The following is a 21,460-nucleotide window of genomic DNA, read 5'->3' as shown; positions in this document are numbered from 1 at the left end:
GGAGCAAAATTTACTATCAATATACTTCAGATAAATCTATTTTGTAATCCATGCCTTTACAGAACTACAAAACACAGCTATTTTTTAAAAAGTACGTTAGTTTGGATATTACCAGGTGTAAAAGAAGAAAGATTGAGAGGGTAAAACATTGAGAAAACACTTCAGGTTACCAGCTATACTAGATTAAATTAATATTCAAGCTGTGATTGATCACGATTGTTTGAAAATAAAATGGTGACTTAAAATGTTCCTAAGTATCAAATTAATTGTGATATTTTATTCATCCTGTTATAGGTAGATAGATAGGCATGAGTGGAGCAAGAGAGGGCTCTCCCCCTACCACCCACTAGAAATGTTGGGTGATAGTTTCCGCAATTTATTGCGTTGGCTCTCCAAAAGTGATAAACTGGCTGTGGCGCCAGAAAGAGGCCATTTCCTGATGGTCCACGCCTGTTAATATCAAAAAATTAATTGAAAGTAGGCCCCAGGCAGAAGCAACATCCTCGACATCCACATTAAGAGACAAAAATGGCGAAGTATGATCTTCCGGGTACACACCACAGGAAAAGGGAAGAAAGCCTCAGATGGGCCTGTGTATAACTCGCTACACACACTGCCGTGCTCAGTTCCAAAGGGTGAGGAGCACGCTGCGCGTGTGGGAAGCCCACCCTAAGGGAAGAATCACGGGAAAGAGGCAAGCCTGTAAAAGTCTTAGGATCACTGATAAATGGACACTTGGGCAGCTCTCACTTTAACCTTCAGGTGCCCTCTTGGGTCCCTTCCCAGTGAACTTTCCTTTCTTCCCGTTCTAAAGCCTTTTAAGTAAACTTCCACTCCTGCCCTGGAATTTGCCTGGGTCTCTTTTTCGGCTTTATACCCCTCGGTTGAATTCTTTCTTCTGAGGAGGCAAGGGCTGAAATTGCTGCAGATGCCTATGGATTCCCTGCTAGTAACTCAGGGTAATTTAAATCTCTTCCACTGCTAATAATCCTATTCACATTAACTGGATGGTCAAATGAATCCAGTGGATCCCTAGCTAGACAATCAGTCAGGAGACACCCACTGAGTAATCATTATACAATGTGTTTCATTAACATGAGAAAAGCAAATGTGTACATATGTGCCAGTTATGGTTCTAAGAATTTCGCATATATTAACAAATGTAATCTTCATGATAAGCCTTCGCAATAACTGTAACTATTCCTATTAACAGACAAGGCTAAGAGACCTGCCCAAGATAAAACTCATCAGAGCCAGGATTTGAACTTAGGCAGTCTGACTACAGCTTCACACTCTTGATCACTGTACTATCTTACTTCTCACTCAATCCTCTTTTTTCTGAAAATCAAAATAAACAGCTGAAGAATAAAGTCAGATGTGGCTGAGAGAGCTGGAGACTTTTAAAGTCATATCCGGAAAGTCAGAACATTGAGAAATAGAGAAATAAGAGTAATTACGTACACTTTTAAATGATTCAAATAAATTTAATTGAATTTAGAAGAGATAGACTTTTGGCTGTTTTCTTTCCAACTAATTTTGCCCAGCATTATTTGAACCTGTAGACAGATTTGTCAAGTTCTACAAAAGACAGCAAATAACTTGCAGATAACAAGTAAACTTTGCTGTATTTTTTTTAGGCAAGTTCATCATTCATGAATTTCACATCCTCTTTTTAAAAAGTATTACAGTCTAAACACATTTATGAAATGCCTACTGCTCAAGAAATCATAGAGCCTAGTTTACATGGTTTTACACATATTTACACATTCTTTACACATTATAAAAATTCTACTTTTATTAAAAATGCATTTAAAATTCTACAGTGACAGGTGAAAACAAAATAAAGATATAGATACCAGTCCCAGTAATATTACCATTTGTGAATTAAACTTTTACCAAAATGCTTAGTTTCCTTAGAAACTATTTTTCTAATTTTATGACGAGATATGGTACACTGCCACTGCTTTCATCTGCTCAGTATCATGTTCTCTGGGGAATTTTCCAAGCTTATTCTTTTTAATTCTGGTAGTTCTTATACTCATGAGTCAGTCTCTCTCTCATACTCATGAGTCAGTCTCTCTCTCTCTGCCCCCCCTCTGTCTCTCTGTCTCTCTCTCTCTCTCTCTTCCCCTCTTCTCTCTCTCTTGGAAATGTTAATCTTTAGGAATTTATCCAGGGCCAGAAAGCAGGCAGCTGGAGATGAGTATTTTGTAGCATGTCGAATAAGGTATACTAGTCTCTGCTACTAAGATTCCTGAAGCAGTTGTGTGTCCTGTCTTTTCCAAACATGACTGGACAATTTCTCCAGTACTGTAATTTATACACTGTCTTCTAAAAGTCGACATATTTATGCTGGAATCAATCAGAATTTCTTTAAACCTTCTTATATGGTTTGGACGTCTCCCCACCGAAATCTCACCTTGAATTGTAATAATCCCTATGCATTAAGGGAGGGGCCAGGTGGAGGTAATTGAATCATGGGGGCAATTTACACTATCCTATTTTGGTGGTAGTGAATAAGCCTTACAAGATTTGATGGTTTTATAAATGGGAGTTCCCCTGCACAAGCTCTCTTGCCTGCTGCCATGCAAGACATGTCTTTGCTTCTCCTTTGCCCTCCACCATGATTGTGAGGCCTCCCTAACCATGTGGAACTGTGAATTCATTAAACCTCTTTCCTTTATAAATTACCAAGTCTTGGGTATGTCTTTATTAGCAGCGTAAGAACAGATTAATATACCTTCCATCTTTTTTTAATTAATTAATTACAGAGGTAAATTAGAAGAAGTGCTTTGTTAATTACAAGACTCCCGATGATTTTACAGTAGCTTATTTACATAGGGCAAACTATAAGGAAAACAGAAAACACAGATGTATATTTTATGAACAAATAAATATAAATATAAATGTCTTAATTATCAGACTAAAGATACATTTCATTCACAGCTGTAAGATTTTGAGTATTTGTAATGTTGAAAATAAATTTACAAAAAACCTTGGTTCTCAATAACTAGTACTACAACACTGAAAAGGATAAACGATTTTTGTGTCTTTTTTCTTATACCTCAAAAAACTTCAATTTTTCACTTTTTATCTCACTGGCAGTGGTGATAATAAAATGTGAATTTCTTAAAAATGTGGAAAACACTATACAAGTAAGGTGAAAGCAATGCTGTTGCTCTTATTGTATTGTAATTATGTTCCTATGTCACTCTCTAGATATTAAATGCCTAAGATGAAGGCAGTAAACTAAAATTGTGGTATTTGAAGTTTTTGCTAAGATACATTTCATAAAAGAATTACAGAAAAAACTTTTTTGAATGATCTATAAAGTCCAGGTAATACGACATATCTTTTTAAACAAAGATTGTGTTTTCTTTATGTGAAAATATCAACAGTGTCTAGCATAGTATTAGGCATGTGGTGCTAAGTACTATAAGTAAAATTTTGCTCCCTGGCGCGTCCAAAATCTAACTTTAAAATGATTTCTTGTGTTATATATGTGTTAATATGTGTTAATTGCCTCTGATATATTAATAAAGTATTTACCTAGGAGCTTTGAATGCTTCCTGTTGCTACATTTTGATTTACCATTCATTTGCCAATTTCTCTTGGTTTGCTTTTATTTTTGAAATGCTGGGTTAAGTTTCTTAGCTTTTCTAAGTATAGGTAGTTACAAAAGAGCTTTGTGGGTTTCTATTTTTCATATGTGAGTTAACACCATTACATGCTGCCATGAAAGCGGATGAGCCACCATTAATCATAGAATCATGCTGCTGGAAGGAAACTCCAAAGGTCACATAGTTAATCCTCTTGACTCCACGTACGTTGCCTTGAAATTAACCTAGACAAATAGGTGTCTGTCTGAACACTTAAAGGTTGAATGGCACCGTGAATGTATAAACAATCATAGCCAAGTGGGGTATGAGCTGATCATTTAGATAATTCAAGCAGCATATCTTCACATTGGTTCAATCCCCTAAATATATTAATATTTCCATTTGAACAGTGGTGTAGTTTAGCAGGAGAAGGTGACTGGGCCATCAGAAAAATTATCTTAGAATATTTTGTTGAGAATGAAAGAAGAAACTACATATAAAGTGCCTTCTATCGGGTATTAACATCTCAAAACTTAAAAAAGCTTAAAACAATATAAAGTGATTTAAAACAACCATTTATTTGTTCATTTGATTATATAACTTGGGCTGGACTCCATGCAAATGGATAATCTCTACTCCAGTGGTGATGCCTGGGGTATGCTGACTGGGGTGGTAGTATACAAGCCTGGGGTATGCTGACCGGGGTGGTAGTATACAAGCCTGGGGTATGCTGACTGGGGTGGTAGTATACAAGACAGCTTCATTCCCATATCTAACACAATGGATGGTGGTGTTACGAGTATTAGTATAGGCACACTGAGCCTCTATGCCCAGCTAATTTTTGTGTTTTTGTAAAGACAGGATTTCACTATGTTGACCAGGCTGATCCTGAACTCCTGACCTCAAGTGACCCGCCCACCTCGGCCTCCCAAAGTGCTGGACTCACAGGCCTGAGCCACTGCACCCGGCTGAGAGTCTTTTTTTTTTTTTTTTTTTGAGACGGAGTCTCGCGCTGTCACCCAGGCTGGAGTGCTGTGGCCAGATCTCAGCTCACTGCAAGCTCCGCCTCCCGGGTTCACGCCATTCTCCTGCCTCAGCCTCCCAAGTAGCTGGGACTACAGGCGCCGCCACCTCGCCCGGCTAGTTTTTTGTAGTTTTTAGTAGAGACGGGGTTTCACCGTGTTAGTCAGGATGGTCTCGATCTCCTGACCTCGTGATCCGCCCGTCTCGGCCTCCCAAAGTGCTAGGATTACAGGCTTGAGCCACCGCGCCCGGCCCCGGCTGAGAGTCTTAACGTCTACACCTGAGGCTGATGAGCAAGAGGACAAAAATAGAAGCTACATACTTTCTAAGGTCAAGAGATGGAACTGGCAGAATGTTGTAGCCAGTGCATTTTAATTGGTCAAACAACAAGTCACAAGACTGATGGAAGGTAGGCATGTACAGGGATGAGTTCAATTTCTAGAATAAAATCTCAATAGAATCTGCCACAAAAATGTATGCCGCTCTCATGTGACAAATCTACTCACCCTACTTCTAAGCCACCTCCAAAACTCACCCTAGCAGAGCATGAGACTTGAAATTTAGTATCTTGTGATCCACATCAGGTCTGTATCTGGATCTGGCTTCCTGGGTGCTAGTCTTGTTCTTCTGAAGCACTGATGATTAAAATGACTGGTCATCTGCACCTAGTATCATTCACAGGACAGGGGCAGGACCATAGAGACTCTCTTTGAATGACAGGAGGGAAAACAGGCAGCATATTGCAGCCTCTGTTGCACTGCAGTTCTGAAATTCAGCTGTCGCTTGCTCTGAGTATTCCTGCAGGGAGGGAATGTCCTTTGAATAAAAGCCAGTTGCGGCATATGAGAATCAATCATCAATCTATATGGAGCTCTACTTTGGTTCTGTTTGCTTTGTTCTCTGAGATATCATTCCTTTATCACACAAAACAACTTTTATTTGTTGCTGAGTAGCTTTTTCTTTCTGATAACTAGACAGTTCGTGGCCAGAAGTTTCATTTCATTTTCAACATTTTTAATACCTTCTAGTCCAAGCTGGTATAAGTCCTGTAATAACTTCGTATCAAATTATTCATCTTCTTAGGCAAAAGTCACACCAACCAATATCTTTAAGTCAGGCCGTTCTTAATTTGGGGTTGCAAGTCATAGTTTTACTGAACATTTGGACATTGTCTTTCATGTTCTTAGAGGCCCTTTGTGTCATGCTGAGGTAATGTAAGATAAAAGTTTTTAAGTCTCTCTGAGCTTCTAAAAAGGGGTCTTATGTCTGTACCCTTTATTTGATCTTGCCCCTGAGGCCATGTTTTACTGAATTTGATGGATTTGTTTGCCCTGGATTTGATGTTTGCTTGAGGCTATTTCAACTTTATGGCAGAGGATTAGAAATACATATATATTCCAACCTATCAAATCCTCAGATGGAAATACTTCCTCTGAATTATGTATTAAAACTGAGTATTTCCTTCTTATTCACATCACTCTCTTCTTACATTTTATCATACACAGTACATAAAGTCAATTGGCACTTTTGATCCTGGATATCTCCTTAGTTAGATATCTTTTCTCTATTTCATGCTAATTTAATTGGCAGCTTTGCCAGTTTTTCCACCAATACAAAGTGCTGGTTTTCTTTCCTTGAGCCTCCTACTGCAGCTGCCTCATTGCCCCTGCAGTCTCTACTAACAGTCTCTTCTTGCCCACATAGCCTCTTCCAACCACCTAATTCCAAGCCAACGCCACGTATTTTAAGTTTCTGTTATGCAGCACTCCACTGCTAGGTATTAATGTCTGTCTCATTTATCTATTGCCAAGTAGCAATTGCTGAATAACCACCAAATACTTAACAACAACTACCATGTATTCCCACAATTCTATAGGAAGGCAGGACTTTGATGGAGAGTTCTTCGGCTTGGCTTCACCTTGGCTGTGGTCACCATTGCTGTTGCATTTGTTTTGGAAGCACAGTTGACAATGGATCATCTAAGACAGCTTTCATTACATATCGAGTTTCAGCTGGGGTAGCTGGAATGTTGTGTATTTGGCTGGACTTTTCTTCACATATTCACTCACTATTAATAGTCTAATCTCAACTTTCTTACATGGCAGCTGGACTCCAAGGAGGGAAAGTGGAGGTTGCTAGTCTTCTGCAGACTTACATCCAGAACTAGCAGAGCATTTATCTTCACTGGATTCTATTGCTAAAAACTGGTCACGAGACCAACTCAAATTCCAGAGGAAGACACCACACCTGTCTATTGATGGGAATTGTGATATGTGCACACAAAGATTAAAGGAATTCTGAAGTCATCTTTAGAGACAACCTGTTATATGCCAATATAATTCTGGACATATATTCGGTAATCAATAAGCATCAGCTGTTGTTCACATCTTCCAGATGACATAACATTACTCCTTTTGTACAATTAATGCATTTATTATATAACAATTTATAAAATAAAATGAATTTTACCCTCTCAGTTTACTTATTATAGAGATTAGAATTTCATTTTTACATTTCTTTTTTTTTTTTTTTTCAGAATAAAGGGCACCATCTTCAATGACAAAAGATTTTGGGAGATTAAGTAGTATGATGATAACAAAGACAATGCTGGATTTTGCAATTGCAAAATGTTATGGATACATATCTTTTTATACGGCTTAGAACCCTTTTCCTTAGTTTCAGGACTAAAGGAGGATGAGATATAGTAGAATCGCGAATAAGAACTTTTCAAGCTTAGGTGCTTAAAATAATACGGGATGTGGAGGAGAGAGATTGTTATGAGGGAGGTCTCTTTCTACTGTCTTAACTTTACGTATATACAAGGAATTTAAATTTAACAATCTAAAACTTTATATGTGCTTCCCACTCTCTCTTTTTTCAGCCTTTGATTACTTGTTCCAGCCAATAAAGATATATGCAGTGTAGGTGAGATGAAGTCATCATCTATATTTTGTATAAGTGCAGGTAACACATGCAGATTAGATGGAATTTTAAACTAATACCATATGGTCTGATTGTTTACATTTTTTTTATAAGAGGGGAAATGTTTTCTTTTTCTAAGAGTTTCTTTAGAGTATAGGGCAAGGAATTTCCAGATGAGCACATTCAGGCATATTGACATCTTGTTCTTTTGGTGTGAGGCTTCAGGAAATGAGTCTAAAAGGCCCTGGAAGCACCAGTGGTTGTGAAACGAGCTGACATACTGGCTGTGACAAAAGAAGCACTACGCACAGTGTCAGTAGTTGTGGGAGTCACTGCTTCTGGCAGGGTGGTCTCTACTGGAAAAAAACTGGGTGATGATAAGAGGTACGTTTATCTGTATGAGTTTCAGAAGCATTTCAGAAAGTATTTTCAAAGTTCTTTGTGTTGGCAATACTGAGAAAAAGGACACGAAACTGTGTTTTGAAGAATGAGAGTGGAGATTCCTCTCATCACCAAAGCTTCACAAGGAGCAATGAAGAGAGTTGTGTGTTCTTGTCTTTTACCCCAATTGCTTCACTCAGTCAGCACAATAGTGTTCATAAAGTGAAGAGGAAAAGGAAGGGAGTAAAAGACGTCTTAACATAGGGACAAGGGTAGTGTTAGGTGCCAATGAAAGTCCTCAGTGAATCCAATTCATGTGCATAGAATAGAAGAGGCTTAGAAAGATTGTAATAGTGAATTTTAGGTGATTGAAAAGCAAAGACTGGGAGGACATTCCTGTAGACTTGGGGTGAGACAAAGAATGAAGCTTAGTTACATTATTAGAGGGAAAGAAAAAGTTTTGTGCACTGGTCTCCGTGTTTATGTAAGAAATATGGTTTGGATCTGTGTCTCTGTAATGCCCAGACCCGCGATGACCCGAAAGCAACCACCAGAGTCCAGAGACAAAGCCAAGCGGCAGGGATCGCTTTATTTCGAGTTCGAACTCAGTTCCCTCCAGCTAGGTATCCGATCCTAGGGAGAGACCCCGAGCTCGGTGTTCAGCCATCTTTTATAGTCAGACACAAACAAGTTACAGCAAGTTACAGAGTCACTGGGAATTTTTACAGTTGTAGGTTTACAATTGGCTGACATTTAAAGTTAAACATTAGTCAGTTGTTCATTGGTTCCCGCCCTTTGACCAAACCACAAACGGCTGCTTGCCCTGCTAGGGACTTTCCAGATAACCTTGTTGTTTTAGCATTAAGGGGAGTTTCCTGACTTTTCTGACCTCTGATATTCAGTATTTTTCCACTCCTCATCTCCACACAAATCTCATGTTCAATTGTAATCCCCAGTGTTGGAGGTGGGACCTGGTGGGAGATGATTGGATCATGAGGGTGGTTTCTCAAGAATCATTTAGCACCATCCCCTTGGTGCTGTTCTCATGATAGTGAGTGAGTTATTGGGAGATCTGGTTGTTTAAAAGTGTGTAGCACCTCCTTCCTCTCTCTTGCTCCTGCTCCCACCATGTATGATAGATACCTAGCTCCCTTTTTGTCTTCCGACATGATTGTAAGTTTCTTGAGGCCTCCTGAGAAGCCAAGCAGATGCTAGAATCATGCTTCCTACAGAGTCTACAGAACTGTGAGCCAATTAAACCTCTTTACTTTATTAATTACCCAGTCTCAGATATTTCTTTATAGCAGTGTGAGAATGGACTAATACAGTAATATGTTAAACCCTATAGGGGAGGATCAACATGGGATATGAAAGGAGTGGTGAACAGACTCCACCAGACTATTAGAAATAAAATGCACATGATAAAACAAAAGAGAAAGAGAAAGTTGGGAAGTGCTGAAAACTTGATTCACATAAGGGCTCATGTTTTATTCAGGCAAAAAAATTATTAAGTTCTTCTTTTATGTCAAACACTTTATTGAGCAAAAAGAAGAAAGACCTTTAATTTTGAGGTAAATTATTTTTTATATTGTGAAAACAGGCACTCAAACAAATAGTTATGATTCAATATGCAGATAAATAGATCATTTAATATTGTAAGTTATATTCATCCTCAGTTTACATCTTTTATATATATATATGTACATACAGATTAATGTATTACAAATTAATGTATCCAGTGCTATTAAATTTTTGTCTTTTAGTATGAGCAGCATATTATAATTTCTTTCATTTTTTATTCTGTCTGCCAAATTTTTTGATAGCTCATTCAATCCATGGAGTGTTTTCCTCTGAGACAGATTTCTTCTTGAAATTTTCCTGTACATATTATAAATTTCTATATAAATAACTTATTTCCACAAAGCCAATCCTTTTAATTCATCACATATACATTTAATTCTGCTGTTCATATTACCAATTGAACTTTCCTGAAACTTTCCTTTCCACTGTCAGTTCAAGCTGCCAATTCAAAAACACACACAGAAAGGCAGAAAGTAAAGAATCAGATAAGTCATATAATAATAACAATATTGCCATATGTATTCACCCTAATCTGTAATATGCTCATAAATTCACATGCAGCACTCTATTTAATATTTCCATCAACCTGTAAGTTCAATTTTTTTTTTCCCAATTTTATGTATAAGGAAATTGAAGTTTGATGAAATAAAGTAACTTGACCAATATTAAAGATTCAGTAAGTGACACATTGAATTTAGGAACTTACACTCTACGTCATAAAAGGTTACCTATTTTGCCGAGCTTAAAATATTTTTACCTAAAATGGAGAATATATAAAAGGATTTATAATACGTTGAAGGATATTTTATATTCTTAAAAAAACAAACTGGAAAATTTGAATTTAAGAACTTACATGCTATGTCATAAAAGGTTACCTAGTTTGCCAAACTTAATATATTTTTACATAAAATGAAGAATATATAAAAGGACTTTTGATACATTGAAGAAGAATATTTTACATTCATAAAAAATAAATTCTGGAAAGCTTGTATCTCTAGCAGTATCAGCACAATTTAGGTCAATGAAGAAAAGCATTTGTCCTTCAAAACATAATTTTCAGTTAAAGATAAAAAGAACTATCTATTTTTAAACGATATCAGGTTTCTCCTTCTAGGAATATGAAGTAGACACACTTTTCCCTATATCTTCTACTAAGTAGTCCTTAGTTTCAGCCCAACTAAAAACCTTGGACATTATATGAAAGAAAACAAAAGAAGAAGGAGAAGGAGAAGGGGAAGGAGGGAGGAGGAAGAAGGGAAGGAGGAAGAGGAGGAGGAAGAGGGGAAGGAGGAGGAAAAAGAGGACGAGGACAAGGAGGAGGAGGAGGAGGCGGAGGAGGAGGAGGAGGAGAGGAATCTGAAAAGTGGAGGAAAGGAAGACCAGCAAGGACTATCAGGACCCAAAGAACAACATGGTGGTGATGATTTCCTGTGTTTCCTTTTTTGCCTCATATATTAAAGACTTGGAGTTACAAAAGCTGGCAATTTAAAAACACCAATGGACACAGACAACATAAAGCCCTACCACAAACCTGCTCCCTCTAGTCAAACTAGAAAAATAACTGCCTAAGAAGACAAAAGGCTTCTAGATCATAACTGCTCAACTCCACCCAAACTCCATAGAAAATTCTGTCACCTCAATTAACCATGGCAGAGAGGCTGTGTAGGTAGTGTGAAAGAAAAGTAGAATCTTTGGACCCCAGACTTGCTATGCCAAAAGGAAAGTTAAGCTTGGGAGCTGAGCCACACAAAAGCTGCCTTTGTTTTGTTGCCAAACAGACAGTTGTTTTCACGTTTATCTTATGTAAAATGTAGATTTATAAACTTCCAGACATATGCATAATTGACTTCCTTCCACTCCCTTCTTTTCACATGTAAAATGTAGATAGAGTAACCACCTGCCTCATTGCATACCCACCCCTCCCACCACCACCCTTTTTCTTCTTCCCCTCCTGCTTACTCTTTCCTCTTTAAACATTAGTTCCCAAAACTCTTTTTGGAAAAAATGTAGGTCACAGATCTTACTGTGGTTTGTGTTAAATTTTTCCAATTATGTCTTCAACCTTGGGAAAACAAACCACTAATTAATGGAACTCTGCCTCAGTCACTTTTTGGTTGACAGTAGTCTAGACCTGTACCCTTCCCAGGCTATAACTAGATGTTCCAATCCCCGACCAGGTTAGAATCAGGGAAGGCCAAGTGGGAAGCCTGGACTTTTTTTCCTGATGCGCAAAGACAAAATGCCTCTGTGCAGGGTCAGTGGAGTACACATAAGGAGCCTTACCTTTCACCCCAGCAAGCAGTAACAAATTGCCACTCCTCCTTCCTACCAGGTGTTAGAAATGTCTAAAGGAGAGGTCGGGTGCAGTGGCTCATGCCTGCAATCCCAGCACTTTGGGAGGCCGAAGTGGACGGATGACTTGAGGACAGGGGTTCAAGACTAGCCTGACCAATATAGTAAAACCCCATCTCTACTAAAAAAAAAATACAAAAAAAAAAAAAAATTAGCCAGGGATGGTGGCGCATGCCTGTAATCCCAGCGACCTGGGAGGCTAAGGCAGGAGAATTGGTTGAACCCGGGAGGCAGAGGTTGCTGAGATCGCAACACTGCAGTCCAGCCTTCAAAACAGAGTAAGACTTAGTCTCAAACAAAATAACAAATTAAAAAATTAAAAAGAGCAGCACTTTTGCCACCATCCATCAGTATAGACCATATGTGGAAATAAAACTTCTGTCCTTGCTGGGCAAAAATCAAGGGCCGCCCTCTCCCTTCCTCTTGAGTGTCACAGGAGGGTACGTGGAAAATATGGACTCCTGTTTCTACTCAGTAATTACAGAGTGACATTGTACTCCCCACCCTATCTCCTTTCCTGCTGGAACAGTGTCAGAAAAAGCCAGTGATCAAAATGTCCTTAACATTTTCCTTAGCTTGACCAATTTTGTGACCACCTTCTTCCTGTGTCTACACCCCTGACTTCCTTTTCCTTAGAGCATTTACTGGAGGAGCCTGTCAATTGCAAATTCTTCCCTGCCACTATGAGATGGACATTTCTTTTAAAAGCCTCCTGCCAGATTTGCAATGCAAGATTGTCTTCCTCAAGGATTAAGAGCCTTCTCTTTCAAATGTAATCATTAAGGAAGAGATCATTCTTGTGTCCCAGTCTCTATGGCAGGGTAGGCGACTAAATTAGGTGCCTGGTAGGCAACTTGCTGCAAGTTGTAAAATTGCCTCCTCTCATGAGATTCCAGAAAGTTTACTTTGCCTTTGTTAAGGCCAATTAGCAAACACAGATTGACTAAGCACCCACCATTCCCAGTTACTAAAGACTCCCCAGCCCTTCACTTCATGAATTGACTTTAGACCATGTTCTGATCTCTTCCTCTGAAGCAATAGCCTTGAATAGACTTAAAGTATCACTTGCCTGTTTAATGTTGTCGGGTGGCTTTTGTTTTGAAACCAGCTAAAATAGAAACTGTCTCAAAAAATCATTCATTATACAAACAAAAAAAAGATTTGACTTAAAAGTAAAAAATCAATAGATGTCAGCAGCAAGATGGCAGAAATGTCAGAATTATCTCATAATGATTTCAAAGTGTTACCGAAAAGACATCCCAATCCAGACCCCAAGACAGAGTTCTTGGATCTCGTACAAGAAAGAATTCTAGGCAAATCCATACAGTAAAGTTAAAGCAAGTTGATTAAGAAAGTAAAGGAATAAAGAATGGCTATTCCAAAGGCAGAGCAGCCCTGAGGCTTGCTGGTCGCCTATTGTTATGATTATTTCGTGATTATATACTAAACAAATGGTGGATTATTCATGCCTCCCCTTTTCAGACCACATAGGGTAACTTCTTGACATTGCCATGACATTTGTAAACTGTCACCATGGCACAGGTAGGCTTGTAGCATTGTGGACAACCAGAGGTCACTCTTGTTGCCATCTTGGTTTTTGTGTTAGCCAGCTTCTTTATTGCATCCTGTTTTATTGGCAAGGTCTTTATGTATTTTGTGGTGATCCTATCTCATCTTGTGATTTAGAATGCATAGCTGTTTGGGAATGCAGTCCACTAGGTCTCAATCTTATTTTACTCAGCCCCTATTCAAGGTTGGAGTCACTCTGGTTTGAGCACCTCTGACAAAAGTAGCCATGGTTTTTTAAAAATGCTTCAGTGGGCAATTAAGAACATGCTTGAGGTAAATGAAGGAATAATTAGAAAGTCTCAGCAAAGAAATAGAAATTCTTAGCAAATAAGTAGAATAGATAAATAGTAACCAAAAGGAAATTTTAGAACTGAAACATGCAAAAAAATAAAACTTAGCAACGGATTCATCAGCAGAGTGGAGGTGTAGTATTCCTGTATATTTTAGAAACTTTCTAATTAATATTAATTACATACTCTTTTCTAACAGTTAAATTTCTTCAAATAACTTTGTGCTGCTGGTCCTTATTTTATTATACCAGACAGATGTCTGAAAGAGGAATACTATATCTGGTCTATGAAACAAATTAGATTGTTTATTAAAATAAAGACGAATCATTCTAGAAACAGATCCCAGTAAGATTGCTTTACTCTATTTAATTGGACTGGTGACAATCTTTAACTTGGTAAAATTAACATCTTAGGTTTGCATCACACTTAAGTTATAATACATTTGGCAGGTGCTGTGTTAAACTTTTTATGTTTATCATTCAAATGTTTCACAGTTTGGTACACATAAAATTGTTGTTACAGGGATGTTTTTTTTAAAAATCTTAATGTTAAATAGCATTGAATCACAGAGAAAAAAACATATTCTCTCTTTTTTTTTTTTTTTTGAGATGGAGTCTTGCTCTGTTGCCCAGGCTGCAGTGCAGTGGCGCGATCTCTGCTCACTGCAAGCTCCTTCTCCCAGGTTCACGCCATTCTCCTGCCTCAGCCTCTGGAGTAGCTGGAACTACAGGAGCCCGCCACCATGCCCAGCTAAATTTTTTTGTATTTTTAGTAGAGGTAGGGTTTCACTGTGCTAGCCAGGATGGTCTTGATCTCCTGACCTCGTGATCTGCCTACCTCGGCCTCCCAAAATGCTGGGATTACAGGCATGAGTCACCGTGCCCAGGCGAAACATACTATTTTTCATTTATCTTCCTGACTTTCTTATTACACCAAAGAGAACATTTCTGTTTAATACCACTAGTTCTTTATAATTTCTTCCTCTTTTAACAAAGATCAAGCCTCAGGCTCAGAATTTTCAGCTGGCACTGTATCTATCTAGGATTTATTTTAGCATTGCTTTGATTTTAAAGTGTTTATTTTTTTGTTATCTGATTTTTATGCAAAGCGTTCTTGTTTTCTATTTTGAAGTTGATATAAAGTTTCTTTTTAAAAAATATGTCTAATTTTTTAAGGAGACTCAACTTAAAGAAAAATAATAAGTAATATGAATATATACGGAATGAAAACATAGCCAAACTCATGATAGCTTCATCCTCATACAGAATTTTAATTATTGTGCTTTAACTCATTGGCTCTCCCAATAGACGCTAGATTAATGTCAAGTGTGGAAACTGAGGGCAGTGATTTATTCCAAGTTCTAAAGATCATTATAAATAGATCCTAGGTTTTACACTTTTAGCTTCTCAATCAGTGTCTCTTATGAAACAATGCCCCCATAAATTAAGAAGTCACATTTTTCTCCCATAGGGATTCTAGTCCAGGTTGTGTAATCCATTGTCTCCAACACTGACAAAATATCTGTGGGAATCTTTAAGTCATTCCCTCCACGAAAAACATGCATCACGGAACTGGGATTTTAAAAAATAAAGTAGAAATAAGGTCATTTTTAAACTCTTTAAAGACACCTGTGATGAATTTATTTTGTTGATTGTTACAATAAAGAACACTTAATAAAAAGCCTGGCAGGAAAATAACTTAAGGGATTCTCTTGTTCTTTCTTCTGGTAAGTCATCCATTTATAAAGATTGTAACTCAGAAAAATAATAAAAGAAAAGATGTGATTAAATTAAAAGAGAAGACCTAAATAAATCTAAAATGCTACATTTAATAAAATGATGCAAAAATATCTACAAGATTGAAAGGCATGGGCTGGATTGGTTAGGAGAAAATGCAAAGAAATACATTTGCATAAGTTTTGCTTTAGAATTGAATTAAATGTTATATCTTCTCAAGTTTCAGGGCAAAAATGACACATATAGCCATGATTAAGAAATAAAAATGGATAGCTTTTATTATTCAAAGAACTAGACTGTGACATTAATCAAAAGAAACCAAAGAGAATGCATTTCACTTATTTGATGAGCATATTTGGACAGAATTTAATGTTCAGAATGGGGGTTAGTGCATTAAACTGTTCAATCTCCTCCACCCCTAATTCTACGGATGCACAAATCATTTTTGGTTGGGACCTTCATTTAAGATATTTGTCTTTCAGATTTTTCTGACAAAATCATAAAATTATACATAAAAGGACTTTTTAATGGTTTGATTTTTACAATATTTCCAAATATTATCTTCTGGGACTAGCGTTTTGACTCTTTTCAGGATGTTATAAAGACAAAAAAATGCATTTGTAGTTTCCAAATATTTCTTCATCAAATCTTTTTTGCACAGAAACAGAAAACCAAATACCCCATGTTCTTACTCATAACTGGGAGCTAAACATTGCATACACATTGATATAATGATAGGAACAGTAGACAATGGGGACCACAAAATGGGGAGGGAGAAAAGGGGGGTAAAGTTTGAAAAAGTACTTATTGTGTACTATGCTCATTACCTGGATGAAGGGTTCAATCATGCCTCAAACTTCAGCATCACACAGTATATACATTATAACAAACCTGCACATATACCCCGAATCTAACAGATGAATTAAAATAAAAATATTTAGAAGCATTGCTTTAAAGTGATTAAAGGCTCTGCCCACATGAGAAAAATAACTAAAGTAGGAAAGCAAATTAGTTGTTAGATTTTAGTAAGTAAAGTTAAAATTTTCTATTATTTTAATATTTTCACCTCAAGTGCTATACTTAGGATGCATGTGATCAGTTTCTGAATATATAGACTAAAATAAGTCCATGATCTAACTTTCATAAGTCTGTAAACTAATACTCATAGAACCCATCAAGAAGTTAGAAATAATTCATTAGACAGTATAGTGAATTGACTTTATTAAAGAGTCTATAGTTAATAACTGCATTGTGACTTAATTTGGTCATACCACATCCATATAATCAAAGTGAGAGTCAAAGGCATTAAAATCTAATTAATGTTTCCAATGTATTCTCCATAATTATTAAGACAAATCTAGAATAATTATATCAATGTTTTTATGAGATCAGTGGACTCACAGAGATGTTTGAACAGTTGAAATTTATCATGCTTTCACAACATACAGTGTGATGCAGACATGCTCAACCTATTTTTCAGAAACATTTGCAATTTAAGCAATTAAATGAAGAAGATATACAACTGATACATAAAACTTTGTGAAAGATTACTCCCAAAATAATGTTTCTGTTATCTGAGTTACAGTTGAGTATTTTCTGAGGGGTTTCATGTGCTTTGATGTGTATCCTATGCTCAAGCTTACAGATTTTGTGATGTGAGCTAGAATTTTCCAACAAAGCAGAGATAGAATCAGAGTGAGGATTTTAGGCACAAATAAAAAATATTCTTATTAATAATCAAATTTTGGGCAAATTAGCCAATGTTTCCCCAAGACAAATAAGTTAGAAAATTTACACATCATATAAAAATGATTCGTATTCATTCTGTTTGAATCATCATGACAAAAAATACAAATGAGCTGTCTCACCCATGTCTTTAACTCAAGATTTCTCCTGGTATCACTATTCTAACAAATGATAACTAATTTTCAGCTTTGTATTAATCTGATAAGATACATATCTCTTGGGGCCCCCAAAGAATCATTTTATATTAAAATATTAGGAGAATTTCTGATTTGATCTGTAATTGATTACAGGTGCCTGGTTTATGATTCAACAAGACAGGTGGTGAGAGATGAACTGCATAAAATCAAGCCTCAGGCACAGCAACATGCTACAGAAGGTTATGATTTTACGTCTTAAGAGATTTCTAGGGAAATCTTACCCAGAGTTAAGAAAAATGATTGGTTTACCATAAAACTATGCAATATTTTAAAGCTCTGTTATAAATCTTCCTAAAATGTTGGGAGCTATAAAATGAGGGATGGACTTACACATAATTGTCTTGGTTACAGAAAAAAAGCAATGTTTAAAAACAGATATAACGTCATCAGCTATAAAACTATTTATCAACAATTTATTATATTGTCTGCATCATAAAATCTTAGATAAAATATCAATTAGGAGGAAATACAATGCAGAACAACTTTTCAGTAATAACAACATCACTTAATATATTTTATATTATGGAGCAACAGCAAGCAAATTCAAAATCTAGCAGAAGACAAGAAGTAACTAAGATCAGAGCAGAACTTAAGGAGATAGAGACATAAAAAACCCTTCAAAAAAAATCAATGAATCCAGGAGCTGTTTTTTTTGTTTGTTTGTTTGTTTTAAGATCAACAAAATAGATAGACCATTAGCCAGAATACTAAAGAAGAAAAGAGAAAAGAATCAAATAGATGCAATAAAAAAAGATATAGGGAATATTACTACTGATGCCACAGAAATACAAACTACCATCAGAGAATACTATAAACACCTCTACACAAATAAACTAGAAAATCTAAAAAAATGGATAAATTCCTGGACACATACACTCTCCGAAGTCTAAATTAGGAAGAAGTCGAATCTCTGAATAGACCAATAACAAGTACTGAAATTGAGGCAGTAATTAATAGCCTACCAACAAAAAAAAATGTCCAGGAGCAGACAGATTCACAGCTGAATTCTACCAGAGGTACAAAGAGGAGCTGGTACCACTCTTTCTGAAACTATCCCAAACAATAGAAAAAGAAGGAATCCTCCCTAACTCATTTTATGAGGCCAGCAACATCCTGATACCAAAACTTGGCAAAGACACAACTAAAAAAGAAAATTTTAGGCCAATATCCCTGATGAACATCTATGTGAAAATCCTCATGAAATACTAGCAAACTGAATCCAGCAACACATCAAAAAGCTTATCCACCATGATCAAGTCGACTTCATACCTGGAATGCAAGGATGAATCAACATATCAAATCAATAAATGTAATCCATCACATAAACAGAACCAATCATAAAAACCACGTGATTATCTCAATAGATGCAGAAAAGGCCTTCAACAAAATTAAACACCCTTTTAAGCTAAAAACTCTCAATAAACTGGGTATCGATGGAACGTATCTTAAAATAATAAGAACTGTTATGACAAACCCACAGCCAATATTATACTGAATGGGCAAAAACTGGAAGCATTCCCTTCCAAGCACAAGACAAGCACGTCCTCTCTCACCACTCCTATTCGACATAGTATTGGAAGTTCTGGTCAGGGCAATCAGGCAAGAGAAATAAATAAAGGGTATTCAATTAGGAAAAGAGGAGGTCAAATTGTCTCCGTTTACAGATGACATGACTGTATATTTAGAAAACCCCATTGTCTCAGCTGAAAATCTCCTTAAGCTGAGAAGTAACTTCAGCAAAGTCTCAGGATAAAAATCAATGTGCAAAAATCACAAGCATCCCTATACACTAATAATAGACAAACAGAGAGCCAAATCATGAGTGAACTACAATTCACAATTGCTACTAAGAGAATAAAATACTTAGGAATACAATTTAAAACGGATGTGAAGGACTTCTTCAAGGATCACTACAAACCACTGCTCAAGGAAATAAGAGAGGACACAAACAAATGGGAAAACATTCCATGCTCATGGTTAGGAGGATTCAATATCATGAAAATGGCCATAGTCCCCAAAGTAATTTAGAGATTCAATGCTATCCCCATCAAGCTACCACTGACTTTCTTCAGAGAATTGGAAAAAAACTACTTTAAACTTCATATGGAACCAAAAAAGAGCCCTCATAGCCAAGACAATCCTGGGCAAGAAGAACTAAGCTGTAGGAATGATGCTACCTGACTTCAAACTATACTACAAGTCTATAGTAACCAAAACAGCATGATATTGGGACCAAAACAGATATATAGATCAATGGAACAAAACAGAGGCCTCAGAAATAACACCACGGTATCTACAACCATCTGATCTTTGACAAACCTGACACAAGCAATGGGGAAAAGATTCCCTATTTAATAAATGGTGCTGGGAAGATTGGCAAGCCATTCGCAGAAAACTGAAACTAGACCCCTTCCTTACACCTTACACAAAAATGAACTCAAGATGGATCAAATACTTAAACATAAGTACTAGGACCACAAAAATCCTAGAAGAAAACCTGGGCAATACCATTCAGGACATAGGCATGGGCAAAGACTTCATGTCTAAAATACCAAAAGCAATGGTAACAAAAGCCAAAATTTACAAATGGGATCTAATTAAACTAAACAGCTTATGCACAGCAAAAGAAACTATTGTCAGAGTGAACAGGCAACCTACATAATGGGAGAAAATTTTTGCAATCTATCCATAGGACAAAGGGCTAATATCCAGAATCTACAAAGAACTTAAACAAATTTACAAGAAAAAAACAAACAATCCCATCAAAAAGTGGACGAATTATATGAACAGACACTTTTAAAAAGAAGACATTTATGCAGCCAACAAACATGTGAAAAAAAGCTCATCATCACTGGTCATTAGAGAAATGCAAATCAAAACCACAATGAGATACCACCTCATGCCAGTTAAAATGGAGATCACTAAAAAGTCAGGAAACAACAGATGCTGAAGAGGATGTGGAGATATAGGAACACTTTTACACTGTTGGGAGTGTAAATTACTTCAACCCTTGTGGAAGACAGTGTGGCAATTCCTCAAGGATCTAGAACTAGAAATATCATTTGACCCAGCAATCCCACTACTGGCTATATACCCAAAGGATTATAAATCATTCTACTAATAAAAGACACATGCACACATATGTTTATTGTAGCACTCTTCACAATAGCAAAGACTTGGAACCAACCCAAATGTCCATCAATAATAGACTGGATAAAGAAAATTGGCACATATACACCATGGAATACTATGCAGCCATAAAAAATGATGACTTCATGTCCTTTGCAGGGACACGGATGAAGCTGGAAACCATCATTCTCAGCAAACTAACACAAGAACAGAAAACCAAACCCCACATGTTCTCACTCATAAGTGGGAGCTGAACGATGAGAACACATGGAATAGGGAGGGGAACATCACAGAACAGGGCCTGTTGGAGGAAGGGGGCTAGGGGAGGGATGACATTAGGAGAAATACCTAATGTATGTGATGGGTTGATGGGTGCAGCAAACCACCATGGCACATATATACCTATGTAATAAAACTGAATGTTCTGCACATGTACCCCAGAACTTAAAGTATAATTTAAAAAGTAAATATATATATTTTTTATATTTTAATTTGTAATAATAACACCTACATAAAAATATTTTTGCTTCATTTTATATTTGCCAATACTAGGTAAAGAGAAGAGAGAATTACCAAAGAAGAAAGCTAAGTTTTGCACTTTAACAGAGAAGCAGCAAAAAATAACAAGGAAAGAAAAGGAAAGTAATTTTGTTCAAACCATGGAAGGTTTATGTGATCAAAGGAATTATGCACTATTTTTTTTTAAATTTAGGGTATCGAAGGAAAGTATGATACATTGCTATACTTTAGATTGGTTATGTTTTAAATAATTTGGGGTAAAGCTATTTTGGTATTTGCTGTATGTGTCACATAAATGCTGATGTTAACAATAAAAACTTAAACAACTTAAGTTTGCAGCTATCTGCACATTCTCCACATTCTGTTTACCAAGAAAAAGAGCAAGGTAGAAAACGTTTCAACTTGGGATGAAAACC

This window comes from Trachypithecus francoisi, unplaced genomic scaffold (genome assembly GCF_009764315.1).
Source record: "Trachypithecus francoisi isolate TF-2019V2 unplaced genomic scaffold, Tfra_2.0 Lachesis_group8, whole genome shotgun sequence".
NCBI classification, from domain to species: Eukaryota; Metazoa; Chordata; class Mammalia; order Primates; family Cercopithecidae; genus Trachypithecus; species Trachypithecus francoisi.
The sequence above is the reverse complement of the archived record's forward strand: the minus strand, read 5'-3'. Positions refer to the sequence as shown.